A 13,193-nucleotide genomic window follows, 5' to 3' on the forward strand; every position below is an offset into this window, starting at 1 on the left:
TGAGGTTATTAGGAATGCAATCTTCTGTGATGTAGTTCGTCGGCACTAACTTAATGATGGAGGGCTGGTCGACACTCCACCCGTCACAATATAAATGAAAACGTTATGAATTATTCAGAAGAAAATTTATTTATTAAATAATTTTATTTTTTTGTTGTCCTTCCTAAAATACACCTGCTGGGACGGTATAGTATAAAGTAATGGCTAGCACTCTATAACATTAACCCTTTTGGAGAAATTTATGTGATAGGGCTTTAGGCAGGTAACAATGCCCAACAGGGTGTTTGTTGCGACGGAGGGCTTCTACACCTAAGGACGTTATTTACACAGTAATACACTACCAGGAGGACATTACTGCGCTTAGAGTATTTACTATATTATTTAGGATGCAAAATAGTTCCACCGCCTAATGTTTCAAAGTTGTTGTAGTACATGTTAAATATGTTGGCGAAAGCATTTTACATACAGAATATAACTTAAAAAACTAAGATATTTCGCCTGTGGGGCGAAATTGAAGTGTATTAACCCACCAGATGCGCAGTAGCAAGCCCCGCCCAAACCCCGCCTGCGAGCATTTTGACTGCACCGTTTGATTGAAAAATGCAGAAGGTAATCTATGTGAAACACAAGTTAATTGTGTGATGATTGATATGATCTGACAAGTTCTGATACCCTTGATAAGTGTAAGCATCAGGCTGGGAGATTTAAGTCCATTAGAAAGAGAAGTGCCACTGGCAGTGTTGCATTGGAAAAGGGTGGGAACGTTTAAAACAGCCACGTAAAGGAATAAAGCTTGTTGACTGAAAATACGGTACTTTTCCGTTATCGGGACAACAGCTTTAACTCTCAATGATCACACAACAGTCAGCCCTGAAGCAGTTGTTAAAGCAAGTACAGTTAATCAGAATTTGGTAACATAACCTGGTTATTGAGAATTATTTTAATTCTAACTATCTGCATCTACGACTTTTAATGGGAATTTTGTTGTAGAAAGCCTCAATGTTAAGTTGTCAATCTCGCCTTCATTCTTGCTGGATGGGTTCGGAGCCAACCTTCGGCTCCGACTCGGCCTATACTAAAGCTCGAGAGCTATTTATACCGGCTTGAGGCTACCCTATATCCCATGATGCTAGGCGCTATCTACCCAGATCTCGTTTGCCGCTTACAGCTGCGAGGTGCGTTTATTACCGGCTCTTCAGGTTAGAAGTTTTAATTCAAAAAATTTCTATCTTTTAGTCAGGGTTTTTCTTAGTTTTAGTTAGCGACCATCCCATTAGCTTCCCTTCATAGCTAATCCCCCTTCTGGTCCCTTTTTTAATCCCCTTAGTTATAAGGTTAGGCCTTTGGGCCTATTCTGCCTTATCAGTTTTATTTTTTTGTGTGACTGACTTTACTGTTAATAGTGTGTCTGTGTGTGTTTAATTTTTTTGTATTTAGGATGTCAAAAGACACCAGGGTCTCAGGCTTCAAGAAGTGTGACTCGTGCTGTCAGAAAATGTCGCTGACAGACGGTCACACTTCTTGTGTTTATTGCCTGGGCCCTCTGCACCTGCAGGACTCTTGTTCGGTCTGTCATGCGTTCAGCCCAAGAGTCCTGCAGGAACGCAGAAACAAGTTGATTTTGAGGTGCTTGTTAAAGCCTGAAGGTTCCCCGACCAAGTCTTCGTCGGGGAAGCCTTTGAAGCCATCTAAGCCGTCGGCTCCGAGCTCAGAGCCTTCGACTGGTGGTACTCGAGCTGCTGTCACATCGGCTCCGGCTGGAGCCGATGTTTCCAAGACACAGTCTTCATCATCGACTCCGGCTGTAGTTGATGTTCCTCAGATTCAGGCTTCTACATCGGCTGGAACCGGAGCCGATGATTCCGTGACTCATTCGGCGCCAATAGTGGTGTCGGTGCCGTCTGCCAGCCGTAAAAGGTCCAGATCTCCATCCTTGGAGTCTGTTCACTCGGCTCCGAGGTCTCCCTTACTCTCGGAGCGGAGTCATCGAACCCATTCCTCTAAGTCTTCCAGGCTCTCGGACCACGACCTCGAGAGGGTGGTTAGTAGACTTCTTAAGTCTCAGGCACTAGCCTAAATGCTTCATAGCCCTTCTCAACAGATAGTGGCTATCCCCACCCCATCTTCGATTCCTCCTCTGACTCTTCCTCTGTGTTCGGAGCCGGAGCTTGTGGGAGCCGTGGCCGTCGACACGTCGGAGCCGATACCTCACATTTCAGCTCCGTCGTCGGCTCCGGTCTCTTCCATGTTCCCATCCTTGGAGGGATCCGGGCGCATGGACTTCCTGGTCGGCTCAGAGGGGGCGAGTGGCATCGGACCCTTGTCCGACCCCGTTCTCCCTCTCGGAGCTTCGGCGCTGGTAAGTTCGGCCCTGACATCGGCTTCGGAGCCGTCCCTCTCGGTGCCGGGAGGGGTCCTTATCTCTTCGGAGCGGGGACTTTCTACCCTGCCTGATAGGGGCGCCTTCGAAGTCATGAGGAGCGTGCTGGCCCCTGTGCCTGCTCCACGGTCGGCTCCCTCAGCTCCTCCCTCTGTAGTGCCTGCTGCGGTCTCTACCCACCCTCTCATTCCTGACTAGAGATCCACTGCCTCAGGTTTTCCCATTGGGAATATCCTCCTCTTTCGAGGTTTCCCCTGATCCGTCAGGGGAACCCCCTCGGAAGAGGAAATGTAAGAGGAAGCATGTGGACTCCCCTGAGTCCATTACATTGGATACCGACCTGGATGAGTCGGAAGGGTCCCCACGGTCCCCTTCTGAGGATGTCTCCTTTTCAGACATCCTTGAAATCCTGAAGCAGAGGGGGAACTGGTCTACCCTTAACCCTTCCGAGGACGAGTCTGTTTACCTAGAGGCTTTTAGCTCTCGCCCTTTCACCTCCTGGGTGTCTCTGCCTTTCGACCCCCTCATGGAAGTGGTGACGTGGAAGGCGTGGACGGCCCCTGACACGATGGAACCTACCCCACGGAGGCCTTCCAAATTTATAACAGCCCCTTCGGACAAACAATTTTTAGCCAAGGGTGTCCTGGTTGATGCCATGGTGGTGGCTGCAGCCAATAAGAAGGAACTGGCTGATCCTTCAGTACCTGTCCATCCTCCTAACAAGGAGTCTAGGAGTATGGATAGGTACGGCAAGCGGATGTTTTCTTCAGCGACCTTTGTCATGCGTTCGCTGAATTATCTGTGCCACTTCACCCGCCTTCAAAGAGACATGCTCAAAGAAGTGGGTGAGGTCTTACAGGATCCAACAGCTGCGGGGTCTCAAGACAAAATAAATTCCCAGCTGGCAACCCTGAATTCCATTGTCAACTCCTCCATGTGGCTTATTTCCTATGCGGCCGATGGGGCGAGTAGGGCTGTAGGCACAGGCATGGCCTTAAGGCGTCACGCCTGGATGCGGCTTTGTAACTTTGCAGATCCCTTTAAGGCGTCCTTCACTAACTCCCCCTTTGACGGTTCAGCTTTGTTTGGACCTCAGGTGAAGGATACTTTGACCCGATGCGAGCAAGAAGGCAAGACTCTCTCTGCCGTGGGAGTCTGTTTTTCCACCCCGTCTAGACCATACCATAAGGGTCAGAAGGGTGGGAAGATGTGGTTCCGTAAACCACAAGAGGTCGCGCCTGACGCAAGAAATCAGTTCCCCTCTAGAGGCAGGGGGGGGGGCAATAACTGACGCCGCCCCAGGGGCAGAGGAGGTCCGCAAAATCAGGGTAGCAGAGAGTCTCTTTCTGACAAACCCTTCCAGCATCCCTGAGAAGCTGCCCGACTGTCTGCCTTCGGAAGCAGTCGGGGGAAGGTTATCACTGTACCCAGAAGCCTGGCTTTCACTCACCCAAGACAAATGGGTACAGTCGATCATATCCGAGGGTTACAAAATTCCCTTTATCCACACCCCAACTCAGCCAAAAGGACCCCTTCCAGACGTTCCACTCAGTCTAAGGGAACAAGCAGTACTAGAAATATCAAAACTGCTAACAAAAAGAGCCATCCAGCCAGTCCCAGCAGACCAACAAGGATCCAGAATCTACTCCAAGTTCTTTTTGTTACCAAAAAAGACAGGGGACTGGAGACCCATATTGGATCTCAGCAGACTAAACAGGTCTGTAAGAAGAACAAAGTTCCGGGTGGTCACGCTACAGTCCATTCTACCCTTTCTGGATCAGGACGATTGGATGTGCTCAGTAGACCTTCAGGATGCGTACTACCACATCAAGATGCACAGGCGCTCCAGGAGGTTTCTCCATTTCCGGCTGGGAACCGGTCATTATCCGTTCAGAGCCCTGCCCTTTGGTCTCACTACAGCCCCCCGAGTGTTCACCAAATGCATGGCAGCGGTTACGGCTCATCTGAGACGTCAAGGATTCCAGGTATTTCCATATCTAGACGACTGGCTCCTCACTGCCACCACCAGGCGTCAACTTCTCCTCTCCAGAGATTACACCATTCATACTTGCAAAGGGCTAGGTATCTCCATAAATTTCGAAAAGTCTGCCTTGTCGTCTTGTCAGTCTATTACCTTCATAGGCGCCACCTTGGACACAGTCCGGCTTTCCGCAAAACTAACCGAACAAAGAGTTCTAGATATTCACAGGCATGTTCACATCCTTCTTCAGAACACCAAAATCCAAGCCAGGTTTGTCCTGAAGGTATTAGGTCTCATGGTGGCAGCCATTACTCTACTTCCCCTAGCTCGCTTTCATATGCGGATCCTTCAATGGATGCTTTTTTCCCAGTGGTCCTTTCAACAACTTCCAGTGTCACACAACATTTTAATAACCCTGTCTTGCAAGAAACACCTTTCTTGGTGGATGGTCTCCCCTCAAGTCCTTCAGGGCAGACCATTTGTTCCTTCTCCCTCGGTTGCCACAGTTTCGACGGATGCCTCCCTGATCGGGTGGGGGCATTTTCAGGGCAGGACAGTCCAGGGCACATGGCAACCTTTCGAGTGCCACCTGCACATAAATGTCTTGGAGATGAGAGCAGTACTTTTAGCGTTGCAAGCCCTTCAGGACTCTCTTCCCATCGGGACTATTGCAGTTCAGACGGACAATATGTCCGTAGTGTGGTTTATCAACAAGCAGGCCGGAACCAAGTCCTATCCCTTGTGTCAAGAGGTTCTCAGACTTTGGCAGTGGGCGATCTCCTCTCAGCGGTTTCTGATAGCAACGCACATCCCCGGGAAGTCCAACATCATAGCGGACAGGTTGAGCAGAGCCATTCTCATGCCTCACGAGTGGTCTCAAACAAACAGTAGTGGAAGAAATTTTTCAGAAATGGGGTCGACCTTGCTGCGACCTTTTTTGCAACACCTCAAAAAAGCAAGTGCCACGACTTCTTCACTCTCTTCCCAGCCACCCCCCCCCCCCCCCCAGAGTCGGTCTAGTCCACGATTGGCCCTGGGAACTTCTGTATGCCTTTCCCCCCTTTCCATTAATCACTCAATTGATTCAGAAAGCTACCGCCGTGAGAGCCACCATGATCCTCATTGCTCCTTACTGACCTTGTCAGATATGGTTCCTGTTCCTGCATCATTACCTCTTGGGGCAGCCCTGGCATCTGGACCCAGTGCCAGATCTCTTGACCCATCAGTCGGGACAGCTGCACCACTCCCTCCAATCTCTCAACCTCACAGCTTGGTTGCTCCAATTCCAACTCTATCCAGCCTTCACCTTATTTCCCATTCTGTGCGTGACATACTTATAGCTTCTCTAAAGTCATCCACCAGGAGGATTTACACCAGCAAGTGGAAGCATTTTTCCTTCTGGACAGGAGCTAGAAATATAGATCCTTTTACTGCCCCTATCCAATCAGTCCTAGACTTCCTAGCTGAATTGTTTCACTCAGGGTCTTCTTCCTCCACCATCAGAGTACAGTTAGCGGCTATTTCGAACTTTCATGCTGGCTTTTCGGACTCCAGTATCATGTCCCATAAGCTTTGTAAAACTTTTCTCAAAGGTATCTTTTTGCTTAAGCCCCCAATCAGGGACCCCCCACCGCAGTGGGACTTAAATTTGGTTCTAACCTCCTTGATTCTTCCCCCCCTTTGAACCTGCGGCTTCCTGCTCCCTGAAATTGCTATCTTGGAAAACTCTCTTTCTGGTCGCCATAACATCTGCGAGAAGAGTGTCAGAACTTCAGGCCCTTTGCGTTTGTCCACCTTATCTAGTTTTCCATAAAGACAGAGTGTCCCTCAGGACTAATCCGTCCTTTTTACCCAAGGTTTCTTCTGAAGCGAACCTAAACCAGACTATCAATCTTCCAGTTTTCTTCCCCAACTACTCCAACAGAGCGTAACAAAAACTGGATTTTCTGGACGTTCATCGTCAACTCCGTTACTATTTGGATAGAACCAAGCAAGCTAGGAAATCTGAGCAGCTCTTCCTTTCTTATGCAGCAGGCAAGAAAGGCCTTCCAGTTTCCAAAGTAACCCTTTCTAGATGGCTGGCATCTGTGATCACTTTCATCTATCAGCTCAGATGCCAAAACCTACCATCAAGGCCCAGGGCTCACTCAACCAGAGCATTAGCCACCTCAATAACTTTTCAGGCTAGATTACCAATAGATTCCATTTGTGCAGCAGCCCCTTGGGCCTCTCCTCATACCTTTATCTCTCATTACAAATTAGACATGGCCTCCAGAAGCCGGGCTAATTTTGGTTCCACCGTTCTCAAGAGTCTGTTCCGATGAGCCACCCAGGGTGAAGGTGCTAGGGTCGCGGTCCCATCCAGCAAGAATGAAGGCGAGATTGACAACTTAACATTGAGAAGTCATGTACCTACCATAACGTTCCATGTTAGTTGTCTTCTTCTCGCCTTCTTTCTTGCATCCCATCCCCCTAGCCTGGACAGACCTAAAGGATCCTTGGGTATCTTCTTCTTGCCTCAGTTTGACCCCTAGGCTATCCCTTCTGATAGCTATAGGTCTAGGTGACTTTCTAGTGAGGTTCCCTTCCTCCTTTTGTTGGAGAGCTAAACTGCTATGGTTTTCAGCTATCAAACGAGATCTGGGTAGTTAGCGCCTAGCATCATGGGATATAGGGTAGCCTTGAGCCGGTATAAATAGCTCTCGAGCTTTAGTATAGGCCGAGTCGGAGCCAAAAGTCGGCTCCGAACCCATCCAGCAAGAAAGAAGGCGAGAAGAAGACAACTAACATGGAAAGTTATGGTAAGTACATAACTTCTCATTTTCAACCACTGTAATCCAGATGAGTTCATATTTAAGAGATGAAAGAGAACAAGATGGATATCTTGGTTTTGTAAAGGGCTAAAAGAATGGAAGCCAAAAAACGTGCGAGTTGGTAGTCAAACATCCAAACACGTGACAGAAAAGTTCTGTGGATAACATCTATAAATAAAAAAACGTGCTTTTAAGTGAAGTTTTGGTTCTTTATTCCTAAAATGTTTGGTTTGTTGCCAGTTGATTGGGGACTGAAGTCACTAAATAATGACATGAACTTGACTTTCAGGTTAGAAAATTCAGCAATGTACTGTATTGGCTCACCAGCAGTTTTGTGCAGGAGTGGGCATGGCCATGGTGATCGACAAGCCTAATGACTGTGAAGCGGAATGGAACTGAGGCATGATTGGCACGTCATGCATATTAGCCCATGATGGCATGCACATAATAAATGTAGATGAGCAGCTGTATGTTCCTGTGAGAACAGTTCTTTTAAAAATGTTTCCCCTTTTTGTTTCGGAATAAACTGACATTTGGCACCTTGCTGTTAAACTGCTGACTGTTGCAGGAGGATTAGTCTCTGTGTACCTCGCAGTTCAGTGGCTGCCTGTGACTACATGAATATTTACTGTTTGTTGTCTCTTCCTCAATGTATTCTGATGAGGTATATTTAAGTAGCATGGTTTGTGGGGATGCATCACCCCCACATGGGGGTGCAGGGGGCTTTCAGCCTCCAAAGGGAATAAGTAATCATTTACATTCACAGAAAAGCCCTGGTAATCACCATAAACTACTCATGGCTTTATTGTGCTGTTCTGGCTCACCCTATTCCGTATGCATGGGCTTCTGACTCAGGATGAATACTTCTGCCGATGAAAACTACATCATTTTGCTTATTCACGAGTACAGCAAGACTACATTACAACATTTATTTATATTTATGACATTTGTTTACCAGGAAGGTCCACTGGGCTGATGAGAGCCCATTTTCAGTGGAAAAGCTCCAGTAGATTAGTACAATAAGGAAAACTACATTACATTCCAGTGGTAGATGCCGCGGTGGTACAACGGTAGCATTGTTACCTCACAGTAAGTGGTTCTCCCATTCGATTCTCAGCTTGGCTTGGGAGTGCTTTCTCTGTGGAGTCTGCATGTCCTCCCTGTGGTTGGGTAGCATTCGAAAGACATGCGTGTGTAAATGGGCTTGCCTTCGTTGAAGGTTGGGCGTCGAGCTAGCACCTCGGCATTTCGTAAAAATCTACTGCCAATCATTAGCTGACTGGAGTTCTGCTGTGGTGACCCTTTACCAGGAAAAGCCGAAACACAACAACATTACATTCCAGTGGTAACTACCACAAGGTGGTTACTATACGTACAAGACTTACTACAAAAATGAATGATACCAGTGCTGAGGTACAATTTACACAGAAGCACTGCTTCTTGCATAGAAAAACTGCATTACAGTACAGAGGTGGCTACCACAAGGTAGTTAAAACATTTACAATGGTTTCTACCATACAATGATATCAGTGAAGAGATACATTTATAAAGCTACTGTGCAAAGATATCAGTGAAGTGGTTCAGCTTATGGCTACAAAATGTAGTAATGGGATTAAGCAAAATGACAGAAATTTGATTTTAGAGGCAGCAAAGATAAGTTAATTAAGAAGAGAGCAATGCAAGGAGTGCTAATAAGGGAGAGAGGGTTAGGTAACAGCATTAGAGAAGGTACCACAGTTGCAAATCCAGTTAGAAAGAAGATGATTTTGGAGGGCAGTTTTGAATTTGAAGGGGTGTTGTTCAGAACGTACAGAGGAGGGTAGATCATTCCAGTGCCTAGCCATAGTCCAGGAGTATAGAAGTTTGCCAACTGGAAGGTTTGGTTTATGGACTTGTAGTAAATTTTGATTTTCTGAGTGTAATGACCTAGTGCGAGGGGGGGGGGGAGTAAGGGCTAAATAAGGAGCTGAGTGCAGGGTACTTTTGTGGTTTGTATATTAGTCTATGAGAAGTAGTTAGTTGGAGATGTAGCAGGAAATGTGGGAACTCGAGCCAGTGGATAGGTGTCATTCAGATGTTACTCCAGCCAGGACTTATTTGTCTGGCATTCTATCCAGTGCATCAGTGTTTTTAACATACTACCATGAGATATTTATTGGACCATTCAGAACTCCACCTATGTGTCCTTTTCTGTGATGTGTTGTTAAGGTATTCAGCTAGTGAGCTTGCACACCACCCAGCACTTCAACAGTCATGGACTTTGTGCCAGCCGACACTCTTTCCAGACTGGAACTGTTGGTTCTGTCAGCTATGTCACATTTATCTACCCAGCACTCTCCCAGTCCATCTGGCACTCTGCCAGTATGGCCAGCATTGTAGTATGACTTGTGTGACATATGACAAATGACTGTCCATCCAACATAATGCTGGGGCTGCAATACAGGTATTGCTACTGATTCAGTTGGCAGACCATCTGGTTTTGGCAGTGTGCCAGCTAACAGTTCACCCAGGACAGTCAGTTGGCATACAGCTGAAAACAGATGTTTGACAGCTTACAGTCCGCCCAGAATGGTGCTGGTAGTTCTGCAAGAGAGAGTATTATACATTGTAATGGTATTTTACTAGTCCACTTACCACTGTACCCTATACTACCCTCCACCAGTTTAATTATGCACTCTGTCAGTCTGTTGAGCATTTTTGATCTATGTGGCACACTGCTGCTGCACCTGGCACTTTAGCTAGCGTGGGATATGTGCCAGGATCCAGCTTGACACCACCTAGATAACACTGTTGGATTTGTAAGACTGATAACTCTGCCATGATCAAGGCATTATGGTGGCCCATAATGTGATCCAACTGTGATTTCACTGGTCCATTTGGCACTCCATCCAGCACTGTACTGGTCTACTCTGTATGCCTTCTAGCATGGATTATAGGCCTTTGCCAGCTGACACCTTACCCAGTACAGCACTGCTAGACAGCCATGTCTAGTCAAAGCACCCTACTGGTCCAACTTAGACTGCACCCTAAACTCTACGTGCACAGCTGGTCCACTTGGCACTCCACCCAGCACAGATTATGTTGTGTCATCCTGCATTCCAACCAGTAAAGTACTATTGAGTCTTTGAAATGGATATCTGTAGTACTGTGTTTAGTTTAAATGCTAATATCCAGCTACAGGGAATTTGTAGGTTGTGTTGGTTGTCTTATTTCCAGAAGTTTACTCTGACGAAATATGTGTTTACTGGACACTAACGAATACACCTATACTGTATGATGTCAGAGCTGGGAAAACAGATCTGCAAAAGTAAGGAAAAATGTCTTTGTAAGTACAGAAGTGTAATCCACAGTAAATTAAACTATATGATTGCAACTACTGTGAATTCGTTTGCTACTAGGAAGCTTTGGAATAAAGAAACTTGATTTGTTCCTTGCAGCAAATGGAGTAGCTGAGATGTTTGAAAAGGTACAGTGTGCAATATTTCTGTATGTTACTAGGGAGAAGCTTTGAAGGTATTTAACTTTTTTGAGAAGGAAAATAAATAGCAGAGGGAAGGTCAGTAATTATTTGAGAGTCCATGAAGAACTTGCTGTTTTTGGACAGAAAGCCAATTACCTACTTCAGCCATATTAACCTTCTTTTGGCTTTTCCCGGTTAGGGGTCACCACAGCAGATCACCTGTCCGCTCATGATTGGCAGTAGAATTTTACAGTGTGGAGTTGCCAGCCCGGCGCCCAGCCTTCCACAGAAGGCACACACATGCACTCACACCTAGGACCAATTTAGAGTGTCCAATCCACCTACAGCATGTCTTTCGGATGTGGGAGGAAACCGAAGCACCTGGAGGAAACTCACACGACCACAGGGAGAACATGCAGACACCACACAGCACCCCAACCAAGGATTGAACTGGAGAACCTCTTGCTATGAGGCGACAGTGCTAACTGCCACATCACCGTGGCACCCTACTTCAGCCATATTGCCAATGACCAAAAATCAATACAAAGTGAAAGAAGTACTAGAAATGAAAAAGTAGAGATACAATTATTATACTAGAAATTGCAAAAGACTACAAGCAAGCTACATATACTAACTTTACCACTTAAAACAATGGTGGCTAAAACAAACCTCAAACAGAATAACGGAGATGCTGCTTCTCAATATACATGACGTCCTCCACATGTGAATAGTGTCAGTACTGTGAATGACATCTGGGAACAGTGTAGGTCATTGTTTAGAAATGCATCTAGTATGATTTGAGTACTTCCTGTTCCTAGACTTGTTACAATTACACTGTATATGTGTACATGATGAAGACAACCACATTTTTATTCCAACAGAAAATAAACATTCACATTTGTTACATACAACATGTAAAAGTTTGCATTGTTTCTAGTACTGTGTGTGTATGTGTACAAGCACACAAAAAAAAGGTTCAAATGGTTTGTCTTGCATATATATATATATATATATATATATATATATATATATATATATATGAGAAAAGAGTAAGGTGGATGTGATACAGAGACAGTGCAGCACCAGTGGCAGGCAAGGATAGAGTGGAAGAGGAAAGATAGGGGAAGGAGAAGGATATCTCAGCTGGAAGGGGACCATTCAGAGCAGACTGAAGAAAACATTTCTCAGATACAGGAATGCACTGCCTGGGCACTGGAAAAGCTCATGTATGTGGAGAGATTTGAGTGCTTGGAACACATGTAAATTGAGACAAAGTGTAAGTGAGGAAGGAGTGGCTGCAATTTTCGGGGCCCAGTAGACCAAATCATCTGTTGTCATGTCAATATATCCATGTAAAAGAAATGCTATGAAACATGCTTTCTAATAATTTAAGTGCTATGTGCAGCTAATTTCTCACAGCTCTTAATGCTTCTTGCACCAAGGACAAAACGACAAAACATTTTCATTCAAGAAATGGTTGCTCCCTTGTCTTTTAACTAGAACTACACACACTGTGTGATTTGTAGTTTAGTATCCAAATATCTTTCCTGAAACTCTCACAGTTAATTTTCTAGCACATCAAGACATGGCCATCTTTGAACAATCACATAATCATACAGTTGACTAAGCACTGGAAGCATTATCCTTATGAACATGGGCAACAGTTAAGGGTTTAAGGAATATTTACAACCACAACACTAGTTGGCAGTATAGAAAAGGTAATCTGCTAGAAAAACATTGAGGATCATACAGACATTTTTTGTAGCACTGAGCACTCATATATGTGTCGTGTGACTTGTCGCTGCTGTGTCAAGTGCCTGCTAGGTGGTGGTAAACATGCAGCTATCACTATTTCTTGCTCTTTTGATAGCAGTTATTATTTACATTTCATATATGGGCCCCAGTACTGTTCAGCAGCATAAAAAAAATAAAATCTGCTATAATTAAGTATAACTGGCTCACATGGCCTGGCACTGCTAAAGCTGGTGGCGTGCTTGCTTCTTGGCAGGTTGCCACCATGTATTGTGCAAATGCTAACGGTCAGCGTATTGGGCATTTAATGAATGATTATAGCCCCCACCCTATTTAGAAAATGACACTGCTAAAAATGAATTGAGGATCATCCAAAAGTGATGGCAGCAATTAAAAGATGTAGATATCTGTTTTAGACTTCAGACGGTACTGTGGCGAGTAGAGTTCCAGTCAGTAGTAGCATAAATTACTGCTGTGTTAAATGCTCACATGGGAGGCCCCAGAATTTGGTATCAGGACTAGTCCTGCATAATATAATTGTCAAATATCATGTGGGTTTAGAAAAGTAAATCAGAATGTTTGTTTGTGGTACTAAAATTGCAGCAATGGTCATAGTTGGAAGGTTCAGTTGCCAGCGAGGTGAAATATACCTGCATGGTGTGTGCAGATAGATTCATAGGTTTATGCTAAGCTTAAGGCAGGAAAGCCATCAAAAAACTTCGTCACATCACAATTGTAATAAGGATAGACTAATTCCCTCTGGATACCAGATCCCTAGCATTAATACCAAGCATGTATTTACAGTTA

Source organism: Protopterus annectens, chromosome 14.part0 (genome assembly GCF_019279795.1).
Source record: "Protopterus annectens isolate FY-2018-M chromosome 14.part0, PAN1.0, whole genome shotgun sequence".
NCBI classification, from domain to species: Eukaryota; Metazoa; Chordata; order Ceratodontiformes; family Protopteridae; genus Protopterus; species Protopterus annectens.